Genomic DNA, 13,892 nt, shown 5'->3' on the forward strand with positions numbered 1-13,892 from the left:
TTGTTTGAGCCTACTGGAGTTGAGTGTCTCAGCTACAAAACATTAAATTTAGCATTTCCCTCTGACACCATTCTTCAAAGTGAGGGCCAGAGGACGAGATGGAGCTGCCGGAGAGGAACTACAAAGCCACGTAAACATCAAGGATGGGCAAAATAGATTCCTTTCATTCTATGTGTGAACTGCGTTCAGGGTGTCAGAAGGATTAAAGATAAAAAAAGGAAGAACCAAGGAAGCGTCCGTGGGAGCCAGCGTGGCTTTAGGCTGCTTTTTAAAGAAAGCCTCTCCCAATTAGGGTTTCCAAATATAATCCCTCTGCCGTTCGCCAGAGCCCAGTACCTAGACAGCCACCTTCCAAAAATAAGAGAAATAAAGTCCATCTGCTTTCTGATGAATCACAAACACATGTCATCGCTGGCTTTGCTTCTGTTTGGAGACGGGATCAAGTCATGGAGATTTCTATCAATAAATTCATTCTGCGCTTCTCCCTACACACGGAGAGGCTTTTTGCAAATGCTGGTGCCGCCTCCTACTTGGAAGGGCTGATGTCAGCCCCATAATAGCAACTGCTGTGGAGGTTTCTCCTACAGCATCCTGGCCATTCTTTGCTTGGCAATGAACAAGGACTGCTGTGGAGGTTTCTCCTACGTGGTGAACAGCATCCTGGCCATTCTTTGCTTGGCAATGAACAAGAACCCCAACAAAGCCAAGACCCCCTGATCCCTCTTCTCTAAGCTCCATGTCACGATCCCTCGGCTAGCGGAGGCCCTGTCAGCAGGACTATGGAATTTAGCAACACTGCAGCCTGTGAGGCTCGTCCAACTCCAGGCTCGATCGCTCGCCTTTGGAAATAAACATAAACAAGAAACCATGAACGTGCCGCTGGTGGCAGCCTTAATGAACAGGAGGTGACCAAACCTCACCAGGCAATTACTTCCCCGTTCCTGAGCCGAGGCAGATGACAGGCGGGAGGTCTGTCTCCTATGCGCACCCTTCCGCCCGGTTCAGATGTGTCTCCATCGCTGGCCTGGCTTTGATGGCAAAAAGCAAAGGCACCTACGTGTTCTTTAAATAGATCTCTGCTCTGGCCGCCTTGACAGCGCGTGGTCAAAGGACACTAATGCGCTGTGGCATCTGCGAGAAGTCACGGAAGTTTTCCATGCGCTGACTTGCCCCTTTGTTGAGAGGAAAGGCCAGCAGGCGGGCGGGAGCCAATCTGACCAGGGGATCTGAACCTGAGAACTGCACTGAGCTGATGCCCAGCGACGACGAGGAGGATTCCAATCAATCACAATGATACTATTAATGATCACGGCAGCGGCCACGGCCGCGGCTGGGATTTGCTGAGCATCTCCTGCAAGCCTGGCTCCAATCACGGCTGCCTGTGCACCATCTCACTGAATCCTCACAAGAAATCTAAGAAGTAAGGGCTGATGTGATCTCTGCATAACGAGCTGAGTGTGGCTGACTGCAAAAACGGCCCTGATTCTGCCTTCCCCGGTACCCACAGCCCTTGCAATGGGCTCCACACTGTGACGTCCCTTTGCAGCTCTGTCCACCAAGAGGTGGTCAATTCCCCCCCCCACCCCCCCTGCTGTGTGCTGGCCGGGGCTTGCTCTGAACAATAGAATGCCAGGAGCCTGGACTTCAAGGGGCCTTGCGACCTCTGCTTCCTCTCCTGGTAAACAGCTGTTGGCTGCTGTGCAGGTTCCCTGGGCCGCGTGTGCCTCTGTGCCTGCCGGGCCCCGGCTGGTCGCCCGCCTAGGACAGTTCATCAGCTCTCCCTGTCGTTTCGCAGACGGCATAGAGCTGCAGCAGCCGAAGGAAGGAGGCTGGCTTAGTCCCTCAGGAAACGGCCACTGCGGTGCCCATCAATGCCTCTCCTGATACTCAGTGAGAACACAGACTAATCACTCCTTCGAGAAATGTCGGTGGAGAGCCTCCTCGCCGGGAGACACCACACTCGGGATCCACCTGTGGGGGGGCGGGCACCAGGGGCCTGTCCTCAGGGGATGAGGACATAAACATGGGATGGAGGGTCAGGTCACTCACAGAATAAGGGGAAAGAGAAAGGCATTGTGATTGTGGAGGGAGAGGAAGAGAGAGTTTCTAACAGGGACCTCCAAAACGAGTGACACTTGGACCTGAGGGATGAGTAGGGAAATGGCCCGGTTGTGTGTGGTATGCGTGTGCGTGTGTGTGTGTGTGTGTGTGTGTGCGTGTGTGTGTGTGCATGTGTGTTTACACGCACGCACATGAGACGGGGGCTTAGTGTTCCAAACAGAAGACACAGCAGACCCTGAGTGAGGCCGGAAGGACTTTTTAAAGCAAAGGTGACTGAGACAAAAAGTTGTTCAAGTCCGACTATAGCCATTGTTTCCAGGACCCAGCAAGGCAGCGAGGCTTTGCACTGGGGATGGTAGAGCCCCCGCAAGGGGAGCTTAGAAAGGTGAGTGAGGCCATTTTCAGCATCGCGGCGACTGGAAGCTCCTGCCGGAGTGTCTGGGGCCAAGGAGTCTGACAGGGCAGCCCCCCAGAAAGTAGACACATCTGCCCTGCGAGTGACAGCTGCCCCTTGTGAAACAGTCCTCAGCAGCGCCTCCTGGAGGCCCAGCGAGAAGCTGTCTGCACATGGCAGGGGGCGAGGCGGGGTTGGGTGCCGGTTGTGGGGTGGGTTTGCATCAGAACATTTTTCTCTGAGGACGGGGCAGAGATGAAAGGGGAAGGGGAACTTTTCAAACCGTTAGACCCACACCCACAGTAAGATCCACGTTTCACATCACAACACGTCCACATACACAGGCGAACACAGATACGCGACTGAAGCAGGGGGTCCACGAGCAACACTTGCCTTTGTCACAAATGACATCCTCTGATATGTTCTAGTCTGTTCTCTGATGAATTCCACCCACTAAACTGGCTCCACAACTTACTAAATACATCTCACTTCTGGGTTTGAGAAATATTGCTGGAGACCTAACTAGAAGAACGTATTTTAAAGATAAAAAATGTGATAACACATCATGCTGATGGGCATGTGGGGAAATGAGCACACTCGTGTACTATTAGCGAGCGCGGGAATGAATGCGGCTCCATTAGTGGGCCATCTGGCAGCCCTTATCAATATTTAAATGCACGTGCCTCTGACTCAGCATTTCCACTTCCAGGAACGTCTTACAGATTTATCCACACGTGCTCAGGAATGGCCATAAAAAAATATTCGCTGCAGGATTTGTTTATGGTAACGGAAGACTGGAAACAATATAAATGTCCATCAATAGGAGACTGGTGAATTGAATCATGGGACATCCATCCTTATTATTATAGAACTAGAGGCCCAGTGCACGAATTTGTGCATGGGTGGGGTCCCTCAGCCTGGCCTGCGAATTAGGCTTTTAGATATATAGATACTAAGCAACCAGGAGGAGAAACAAGGCGAGTTTACACAAACTGGAATGGAACAAGGTCCAAGGCGTACTATATAGTTGGAAAAGCAAGGACGGTATGCTGAGGGCTGATTGGAGGGGGTTGGCCAGCTTAGGATTTTATATATAGAGATACTAAGCAACCAGGAGAAGAAACAAGGCGAGTTTACGCGAACTGGAATGGAACAAGGTCCAAGGTGTACTATATAGTTGGAAAAGCAAGGACGGTATGCTGATAATTGTTAAGGTGAACAATGCATACAGAGGGATGCATCTTTATTTCTGTATATGTTTGGGTTTTTCCACAGTTAAACAATTAAAAAGACAAATGCCCGGACTATGTTGGGAAAGACACCATTTCTGTTAAAGCCAATTTGCTTTAACAGGCGAGAGGATATATAAGAGACTGTAAGCGGTGAGTGTCTCTGGCGAGATAACAGATGTGGGAGGGAGGAGCTTAACCTGCTATCCATTCCTACCTTATAATTTGTCACCACGTGTAGTGTTGATCTATGTGTGTGTGGAAAATTAAAAATAAGATAGAAATGTAAAATTCAAAAAAAAATAAGATAGAAAATTAAAAATAAGATAGAAATAGGAACCTCCCCGAGGATAAACACCTTTTTATCTAAAGTCAAAAGAATCCAAGTTATACCTGAAAACAACAAACAAACCAATTCATGAAGAAGAATGTACTCCAAGGTTGACCCCACCTTCACCCCCAAGCACACCACGACCTTTGGGGGTTTTCTGAGCTACCAAGCGAAAGTGGAATTGTGTTCAATTATATTTTTCCGACAAATTGTTATTTCTTTGAATTGACACAGAACGAAGACTGGGCCCCAGGGGACCCTCATTATACGCAGGTTACACTGAAAATGATTTCAAGTTTAACTTGTTCAATCCCCTCCCTTTAAGAATGACAGGACTGTGGTGGAGCCATTCTAGTCTCAAGGTCTATCTGAGAGAGGAGCCTGGGCGTCATGTGATTAAATGGGGCGCCTCAGCTCAGAGCCTCTTTGGGGTGGCTGCCAACGTCTGAGCCAGGCTGCAGTGGCCGCTGCGCCGCGCGCATCCACGCTGCCCGGACACGGGCCAGCTGGTCCAGCCCGGTGTGACTCAGCACTGGAAACATGTGCTTCTTTAAATAGATGCTGCTCTCCACTGGCTCTCGGGGCTGATGGATGACTTACCGGTCATGGGAGGGAGGTATCCAGGGGCTTGCAGGGCTGCTGTGCTGGAGAGCAGCAGAGGGACACAGTGGGCACTGGAGGAAGGGTGTTGGTGGCTGTGACCCTGCCGGAGAATTCAGAGAGCGATCGAGTGAGACACCCCCCGGGCACAAGATGCTAGTCAACAGCAGGGCAGGTAGAAACAACCATTGTCTCTAAGATCGTGAGAACTGGTGCTAAGCCCACTCTGGCTGAAAGCAAGGCAGGTGTGTGGTTCATGGAAGGTCCACCAGGTGAGGCTGGTACACCTTCCATCCAGGTGGGAGCCGAGCTTCACCTCCTTAACAGTCACACTCAGATGTCAACCTGCCACCTGCTCATCTCCTGTTGAAAGTACAGAGGTCCGCTCCCGACCACCCATCTCAGAGAAGAAATGAGGTCTCCTGAGCCCTTGGAAGCACACGACCCCACCCTGCTCCAGCCCCACTGAGCATCCACGCAGGACCAAGGCAGGCCTCCGGACACTCTCAGCTCTTGGCTGCAGAAGGCTGCTTCCTTGGGCCTCAATACCGCTGCCTCTTGGAGAGCTGTCCACCGGAGCTGGTACTGAAATGTGAGGTCCTGGGCTTTTTATCAAAGAGCACAGTGAACAGCCACAGCCAGGCCCCGTCCATTCTTGCTTCTGCTGGGTTTTATTTGGGATGTTGAACCAGGGTATTCAGAGCCCCGCATTTAAATTCATTTCATGTCATTCATTTGTTTATTCAGCAAAGGTGCATGAGGGAATCAATAAAAAGACAACCTAATGGAAATATGGTTCAAGGGTAATGAATAGACAGGTGGTAGGAAAGAAAACGTAAATGACTCTTAAGCATTTGCAAAGATGCTCAGATCTCGCTCCAAAAAGAGAAATGCAAATTAAAGCAACACTGAGATGCCATTTCCCCCGGCAGATTGGCAAAAATCCAAAAGGCTGATAGCAGGCTTTGTTGGCGAGGCTGTGGGGAAAGGTATTCTCAAGCCCTGCTGGTGGCAGGCCTCCTACGGTGCATAATTTGACAACATCTATCAAAATTATAAATGCTGCAGATATGCTTTGACACAGCAATTCTTCTGGAAATGTATCCTATAGAGGTGTTTGGACCTGTGCAAAATGATCTATGTGCAAGGTTATTCACCGCAGAATTGTAAGAACAAAATATTAAGAACAATCCAGATGCCTTTGAATAGAAGACTAGTTCAATGAATTAGGGTATATCCAAGCAATGATAGTCTATGTAGGTTTTTTAAACAAATGAGATATCTCTCTCTTCCCTGATATAGGTAATATATTGGCAAATAAATAGGCAATCGCCGGGTGGCTCGGTTGGGTGTAGGTTTGATCCCCAGTTGGGGCTCATTTGGGAGGTAACCAATCTCTCAATCTCTCTCTCTTTCTCTCCCTCTCTCTCTCTCCCTCCCTTCCTCTCTCTAAAAATCAATGAAGCTCAACTGGGGGAATTTTTTAAATTCATATTGCTTACATGAGTGATCTTCTTCCTGAATTGAATTTATGCCCTTATTTTTTGTTGTTGTTATTGATTCTGAATCTCTATTTCTTTCTTTCTTTCCTTCTTTCTTTCTTTTTTGTCATTGGCTTATGGTGTGTGATCTTATAAGGTGTTCAGATAAGGTTATTATTATGCTTCAGGCACTAAGGTGGAACATAATATTTAATGCTCCACCTTAGTGCCTGGAGCATAATAACAATTAGAGATAAAACATTATTTAATGTTTTATCTCTAATTGTTCAAAAAAATACACAGAGAAGAGGCATCATGATGCTCGCTTCATAGATAACAGACTGAGACTCGGAGATGTGAGCCGCTTGTCTGGAGTCACACAGCAGTAACTCGCCAGCCTGGTGTATTAGTTTCCCGGTGCAGCTGTAACAAGTTGCCACAAACTTAGTGACTTAAGACAATGCAGGTTTATTATCTCACAGGCCCGAAGGTCAGATGTCCAAACCGGTGGTCAGAGTTTTCTGGAGATTCCAGTGTAATCACCTCCTTTTCCTTTCCAGCTTCTAGAAGCTGCCCACATTCCTTGGCTCATGGCCCCACACAGCCTCTGCTCCCACTGTCTCATCTTCTACTCACTTTGACCCTCCTGCTCCCCTGGTATAAGTACCCTAATGATTACATTCCCTTCCCGCCCCCCCAAAAAAAAATCCAGCATAATCTTCCCCAGGCTAATCTATCCCCTCATCACGGGCTCTTTTCACTGATCTTTGCTGCCTCCATGAAATGTGGGATTTCCTTCTGTGGAATCACTAACCCCAGAACCTTCCTGGGTCTATGGAGAGAGAGGAACATGCTTCTCTGCAGACTGCACGAGACATAGGAATACGTGATGCTCTTCCAACAAGACATTTCCCCACTCGCCGTTGCAGCTGGGAGGGCTGTTTGTAAGGCAGGGCACCTAGGCATGTCCCCACCACCGTGGCTGTGACCAGGTGAGGCGCTGAGAAGTGGCTAACCTGCTTTTCTGCATTATTAGTTGTTTCCTTGGTTGTTACTTCCTCCACTAGAATGTCAGCCTCAGCGTGGGGGCCACAGCCATCAATTCCCGACCGTATCCCAGAGCCCAAGAGCCCAGAGCAGAGCTGGCATCCCTCTGATAAATGCAAACCCCCAAGGTGCCCGGTGGAGTGGATACGGTTTCACTGGGTACAAAACCGGCCGATGAGGAAGGGAGCCAGGTGGGCTCTGCCCAGAACCCCTCACCTTTGGGAGGGGGTGGTGTGGAGGCGAGGTCCCTGGTCAGGACCGTAAGGGGGGGAGCAGGAGCAGGCGGATGTCGGCCTCGCTGTGCCCTTCTGAGAACAGAGAGCCCATCTCCTGAGCATCCTCCGCGAAGCACTCTGAATCGATCGCGCTTGGACATCAATAACAATCCACCTGTGAAAAAGTCTCCCACAAGGACACCAAGATAGATGCACAAGGAGATTCGCTGCACTGTTTGTAACAGCAAAGGAATTGGACATGACCCAGATGTCCATCAGAAGGAGTTTGGGGAAATAAATGATCATACGGTTACAATGATGGAGTGCGAGGCGGCTATTAGATGGGCAAAGATACCCAAGATCTATTGCTAAATGAAAAAAGTGACTTGTAGAAAAGTCCATAAAGTATGGTCCTATGTTTGTTTGTTTTTTTAAAAAACAGTATATATCAAAACTCATCAAACTGCAGTAATTACAATGATGGAGTGCGAGGCGGCTATTAAGATGGGCAAAGATACCCAAGATATATTGCTAAATGAAAAAAGTGACTTGCAGGAAAGTCTATAAAGTATGGTCCTATGTTTGTTTGTTTTAAAAAAAAAAACAGTATATATCAAAACTCATCAAACTGCAGTAACCTGTGCATTTTTTGTATAGAAATTATCAATAAAGAAAAAACAATATATCTATGCATCCTAATTCTTTGATTTTTAAGAGCCAAATATCTTCCAATTATTTTGAAATGAAGACCTGCCTTCTATAATGCCTTCTTTGCTAAGAGGCTGTTACGTCAAAAGAGTAGCTTACCAGTGCTGGCGATTTGGAATAGAAGAAATACGAGAGGTATATGTTAGCGTATACGTACATAGGAAGTAAACACAGTAGGTAAGTATGTGCATAGAAAAGCTAAAAATACACACATTTTGAATGTGGGAGTGACATAGTGGAGAGGGGAAGCTGCAGGGACTGAGTAGTATATTTCTATAATTGATTTTTTTTACGAGGGGCACGTGTTACTTTAGTAACGAGGAACAAGTTAAGGTTAAAGGAAACCCTTTCTGGGGCCTTTGTCTTCCGTGGGGAGGAGTGAAAGCCACCTTGTATGCAGGAAAACGAGGGGCACGAGTCAATCTTACAGGTTGAGAGAACTGAACCTCATTTGTATTTTTAAAATAGAAAAAATTTACCCATAGACACAGAAATCAAGCTATGGCTGCCAAAGGGAGGGGGTGGGGGATGAGAATAAACTTTAAAAACTAAAAAAAAAAATTGAAATTAAATAAAACACACAAAATAATAATTTTTCCTTTCTAGACATACTCAAATAAATAAACAAATGGTGTTTCACTCTGGGAGAAATGAAACATTAAAAACAAAAATCCCGCCAAAACCGGTTTGGCTCAGTGGATAGAGCGTCAGCCTGCGGACTGAACGGTCCCAGGTTTGATTCCGGTCAAGGGCATGTACCTTGGTTGTGGGCACATCCCCAGTAGGGAGTGTGCAGGAGGCAGCTGATCGATGTTTCTCTCTCGTCGATGTTTCTAACTCTCTATCTCTCTCCCTTCCTCTCTTTAAAAAATCAATAAAATATTTTTTTAAAAAATCCCTAGAGCCTGCAGGGTGGCTCAGTTGGTTGGAGCTCATTCCATACACCAAAAGGTTGTGGGTTCGATCCCTGGTCAGGGCCAGTATGGGAGGCAACTGATCAATGTTCCTCTCTCTCAAATCAATAAAAACATACCCTCAGGTGAGGATTTTAAAAAAAAAACACGCTAGAAATGGTGATTATATTGTTTACATAATGATAATGGCTCCTGGAATGATTTACGATGACAAGGTCAAAAAAATAAATAAAATAAATTTTGTTAAAATGTGTTTTCTGATTATAAAAGTCACCTGTGCTCATTGTGTAACTAAACACCTAACCAACATGGAAAACAGGCACTGAAAATGAACCATAATCCCACACTCTACCCCAAAGAGAGCAAACCTTAATGTTAAGATGCATGCATCCTTGCATATAAGCATAACCAATGGACACATGACACTGGGGGGTAGGGGAGGCCGGAGGAAGGTCAAGGGGGAATTAAAAAAAAGGAGACATATGTAATACTCTTGGTAATACTTTAAGCAATAAAACAAAATTAAAAAAAAAAAGATGCATGCATCTTTTTACTTTCAAAAGCATCACCCATCTCAGTATGCTGCTGAAAAATCCAACTTCATCCCATTTAATGTGTAAAGAATATCACACTACAATATGCATCATCATTTCAATGACCCAATACATCACATCATTTCACCTTAATGGCTATACGAGAGACCTTACCATTGAGCATGTACGTTGTTTCCCTGTTCCCCCCCGCCCCATTTAAATGACGGTGCAAAGAAATTTCTCATATGCACATTTCAGGCCCTTATCTGATTATTTACTGAGGGTCAATTCCTGGAAGTCCACTTTGCTGCGTCAGGGCGTTTGCACAATCGGAGAACACGTGACCACATACTCTCTCCCTAACAGGAATGATCGTTCTCATTGGCCATCACTGAGCATGGAGTTCCTGGCAAGCCTCCCCTTCCTTTACCTTCTGAACAATCCCATGAGGCTGGTGTTTGTATTGTCCCTCATTCTGTAGAGAGGACAACTGAGGCTCAGAGAGGTATAGACACTCTCAATGTCACACAGCTAAGACTGGCAGCGCCGGGAACAAAACCCAGGTCTGCCTGCCTCCACAAGGCCAGCTCACAGTCACCGCACTGTGCTGCCTGCTATTAACTCGGTTTCCAGAACAGTCGTATCAGCTCATCATCCAACCACCCGCACAGGAGAAAGCCCACATTCTCACTTATTCCCCCTTTCCCCAAACTGAGTATGTTCATTTGAATCATGTAGGGAGTATGCAGTTGCAAACAACAACAACAGCAACAACAAAACAACCTCATTGGCTTCAATAATAAAGTGATTCATTGGCTCAAATAACCGGAAGTCCTAAGAAGGGCTATGTGTCAAGGACAGCTGGATTCAACAGCAACATGACCAGACCGGGGTTCAAGTCTGTTTCTTCTCCCTGTCTCCTGCGGTGCTGGCTTCATCTTCACGTGCCCCTCCTTCATGGTCTCGAGATGGTCCCTGACAACTCCCAAGGCTGCGTGCTTTCTTCCCCAAGTCCAGACGGGGGGAGAGAAGGATGCCTTTGGAAGTCCTCTCAGGAGAGTGGGAAATCCTTCCCAGCCTCCCCCAGACTCTCAGCAGCCCAAGTGACCCCCAGGCGTTCTTCTGAACCAACACCTCTCTCCAGGGGTAGGCTTATGACGATAGCATGAGGCTTACGCTGCATATTCCCATTCCTAGATCCGGGAGCGGGTAGCTATAGCCTCCTCCAAAGGCTAAACAGAGACTGTGTGAAATGAAAGTCAGGACACGTGTCAAGAGAAGGAAGCTTGGGGCTCTGGGCAGGTGGCTCCGTTGGTTAGAGCGTCATCCCTCTATGCCAAGGTTGGGGGTTCCATCTCTGGTCAGGGCACATACAGGAAGCAACCAATGAAAACGTGGAACAACAAATTGATCTCTCTCTCTCGTCAATAAATAAAGATGGAAGGTTGGATATTGGGCACATACAGCCTTGTGCCCTCCACCCATCATCTCTCCTTGGGCCTCATCATTGTAGTGCACCCGACATGCCCCTCTACCTCTACCCTTGCCCATGGCAGGGCAAAGTATCAGAAAATTAACCCAGTGGATAATCCCTGGGGAGCAACCTTCAATCGATGATGATGATGATGATGATGATAGAGTAGGTGTAGAAATACCCTAGCTCCTTCAGCCCTTGGGTGGGCCCACTGAGGTTCACGTTCTACAGCAGTGGTTCTCAACCTTCCTAATGCCGCGACCCTTTAATACAGTTCCTCATGTTGTGGTGACCCCCAACCATAAAATCATTTTCGTTGCTACTTCATAACTGTAATTTTGCTACTGTTATGAATCGTAATGTAAATATCTGATATGCAGGATGTATTTAGGCAACCCCTGTGAAAGGGTCGTTGGTCGCGACCCACAGTTGGAGAACCGCTGTTCTACAGTTTCCCTGAATTCTCCCATGGGATTAAGCTCCGCAGTAATGCCCGGCTCGGTGGCTCACCCTCTTCTCAGTCCCTTCTCTCACCTCCCCACTCCCCACCCTGTGTCACCTCCAAATAAACCCCTTCCACTTGAATCCCTGACTTGAGGTCCGCATCTAAGGGACCCCAACTGAGATAGGGATGCCGCTACAAAGTCCACTCTGACAGTTCTGTTTTTGTCCAGCTCTGGCACATTCCACAAAGATAAAAATGCACGGTGAGCAGGCTGATGACAGGCCCACGCAGAGGCTCTGAGAGAAACGCATCCACCTCCGGGCTACCTCTCACCTTCAGCACGAAGGAGAGGGGAGGCCCCTTCCTTCCGGAACTACTTTGCATGCACAGCGACCTCAACGGTGACCAGACAAGAATGCATTAAGCACCCCATCGTGAGGCTGTCCTGCAAATAGAGACATCTGGACTCCTTGGCCGGATTCCTTTAGGGAAAAGGGGGAGAACTCCAAAACCTGACTCAGTCAGTCCATGGTAGACCGTGGTTTTGAATATACCTCTTTCTGGCTGTGTTCGTTATCAACCAACTACTGGCCCGGATGAGAGATTTAAAAAATAAATAACTAAAAGGCCTTCCTCAAAAGATGGCAGACATTCATTTTTAAGTTTGTGCCTGAGAGACACAATCTCCCTTTTCGTGCCTGTTAATGGGATGTGTTTGATGATCGTTTATTTGCTGGCTTAATTAACTGCCGCATAGCTTTGCATGGCCGGGAGCAAAGTTGGCAAATGGTTGATTTCTATCAGGAAAAGATGTGTGAGCAGCTTCATTTCAGGGATGAGCCATACGCGAAGCAGGTCTCTAGCTCAGAAACAGCCCTTTGCAAAGGGAAAAACCTCTGGATTCTTTCAGTGGAGCCAGACTCCCTGGGTCCGAGAGCAGGAAAGGGAGGGAAAGGTAATGAGTCCCAGTGCTTCCCTTTCACAGAGCAGGGAGCCCAAGGCCCCCAGTCGAAGATTACAAAGCGAGATAGTGCAAAGCCAGGAAAGCACCCAGGCTTCCTGACCCCAGCTCAGTCCTTGTCCCACTAAGCCCTCGGCCCACACCCCAGAGCACTGATGAAATAGACAACATGTGTTTCTGTTCCCAGGGGTAGGACTGGGGGCTGTTGAATCAAATGGATTGAAGAGACAGGTAAGAGAAATATGTGGCCTAGAATGCCCTTGAGAATCTCAATCTCAGTCTCTCTCTATCTCTATCTCTATCTCTATCTCTCGTTATATACCTCAAAGGAGACTGACTCTGGGGTAAACTGGACTTTCTGCGATATCACACAGGTTACTTAGACCAAGAGAATCAGAGGTAAATGCCTCTAAGCTCCAGATAGCACCAATTGTGTGAGGGCGGTGAGAGGTGAGCATAAGGGCGTGGTGGGGACTGTGGCAAACATGAGAGCACATGTCTATCTCAAGGATCCCAGTGTTGACAGACCATAGAAATTTTCTGAGGCCCAAAAGTCCAAAGTATTATGGGCAGAAAAAGTTACATGATATCTTCCGGCTTTTAAATCTTGGCAAATAAAATAAAAATTAAGTCCCATAGAAGCCAAACAAAGCATGCCATCTCCCAAGATATCAGTTTGTAACCACCGGTATAGATCATCAACACCTGAGGGCAAATCTGTTCGTTCATTCATTCATTCAAGCATTAATTTGTTTGGGATCAATGGTGACAATTCCTAAATCTTTCCACACATTAGAATCATCTAGTGCCTCTGTGCCTCTGTGTTCCTTAATCCCTGCTGCCACATCTTGAAGATGGCAGGCCCACTGTGGACACAGGTGAATGGGTCCACGGAGAACTGCGAAGGCCAGGCATTGGCCGAGTCCAGTCACCTCTGAGTTATTGGTGAGATCCTCTTACAGCCGCCTGACCGATACACTATGCAATTACAATAAAGATAAAGATTATGATGGCAGGAGTACCGGATGCTGTGGGGGATAGACCCAGATTTGGGGGACCAGGGAGGGCTTTCTATGTATTCAATTACTCATTCAACAAGTATTTACTCAGCACTTGCTATGCACCAGGCACTGATCTAGATGCAATTAATGAAATCAGTCACTGTCATATATATACATATATATATATATATATATAAGTGTAATATGCAAATTGACCAGATGGCAGAAGGACCGGTCGCTATGATGCACAATGACCACCAGGGGGCAGACGCTCAACGCAGGAGCTGCCCCCAGCTCGCAGACCCCAATCGCCTGATCGGGGCCTGCTGGCCAACCTCTCTATCCCTCCCACCAGCCAGCAGGCTCCGATTGCCCGATGGAGAACAGGGAACAGGGAACCTGGGGTGGGTGGCAGCAGACGCAGGCGGCGCCAGGTCAAGGCAGGTGCCAGCAGGGCCCTAATCACCCCACTGGTTGCCCCACACACCAAGGGCGGTG

At 47.6% G+C, this 13,892-nt stretch overlaps 1 protein-coding gene across 5 annotated transcripts in view; it reads right to left on the bottom strand.

Moving 5' to 3' along the window:
* Nucleotides 1-4,718, bottom strand: part of RPH3A (rabphilin 3A) — an 82,669-nt gene extending 77,951 nt beyond the window's left edge. For all 5 annotated transcript variants that reach the window (XM_005857033.2, XM_014541129.1, XM_014541136.1 and 2 more), the window contains exon 1: nucleotides 4,616-4,718. The gene's annotated coding sequence lies outside the window, so the exon portion shown is untranslated. The remainder of the gene's footprint in view (nucleotides 1-4,615) is intronic.
* Between the last annotated feature and the right edge of the window lie 9,174 nt (nucleotides 4,719-13,892).

This window comes from Myotis brandtii, unplaced genomic scaffold (genome assembly GCF_000412655.1).
Source record: "Myotis brandtii unplaced genomic scaffold, ASM41265v1 scaffold1064, whole genome shotgun sequence".
NCBI lineage: Eukaryota > Metazoa > Chordata > Mammalia > Chiroptera > Vespertilionidae > Myotis > Myotis brandtii.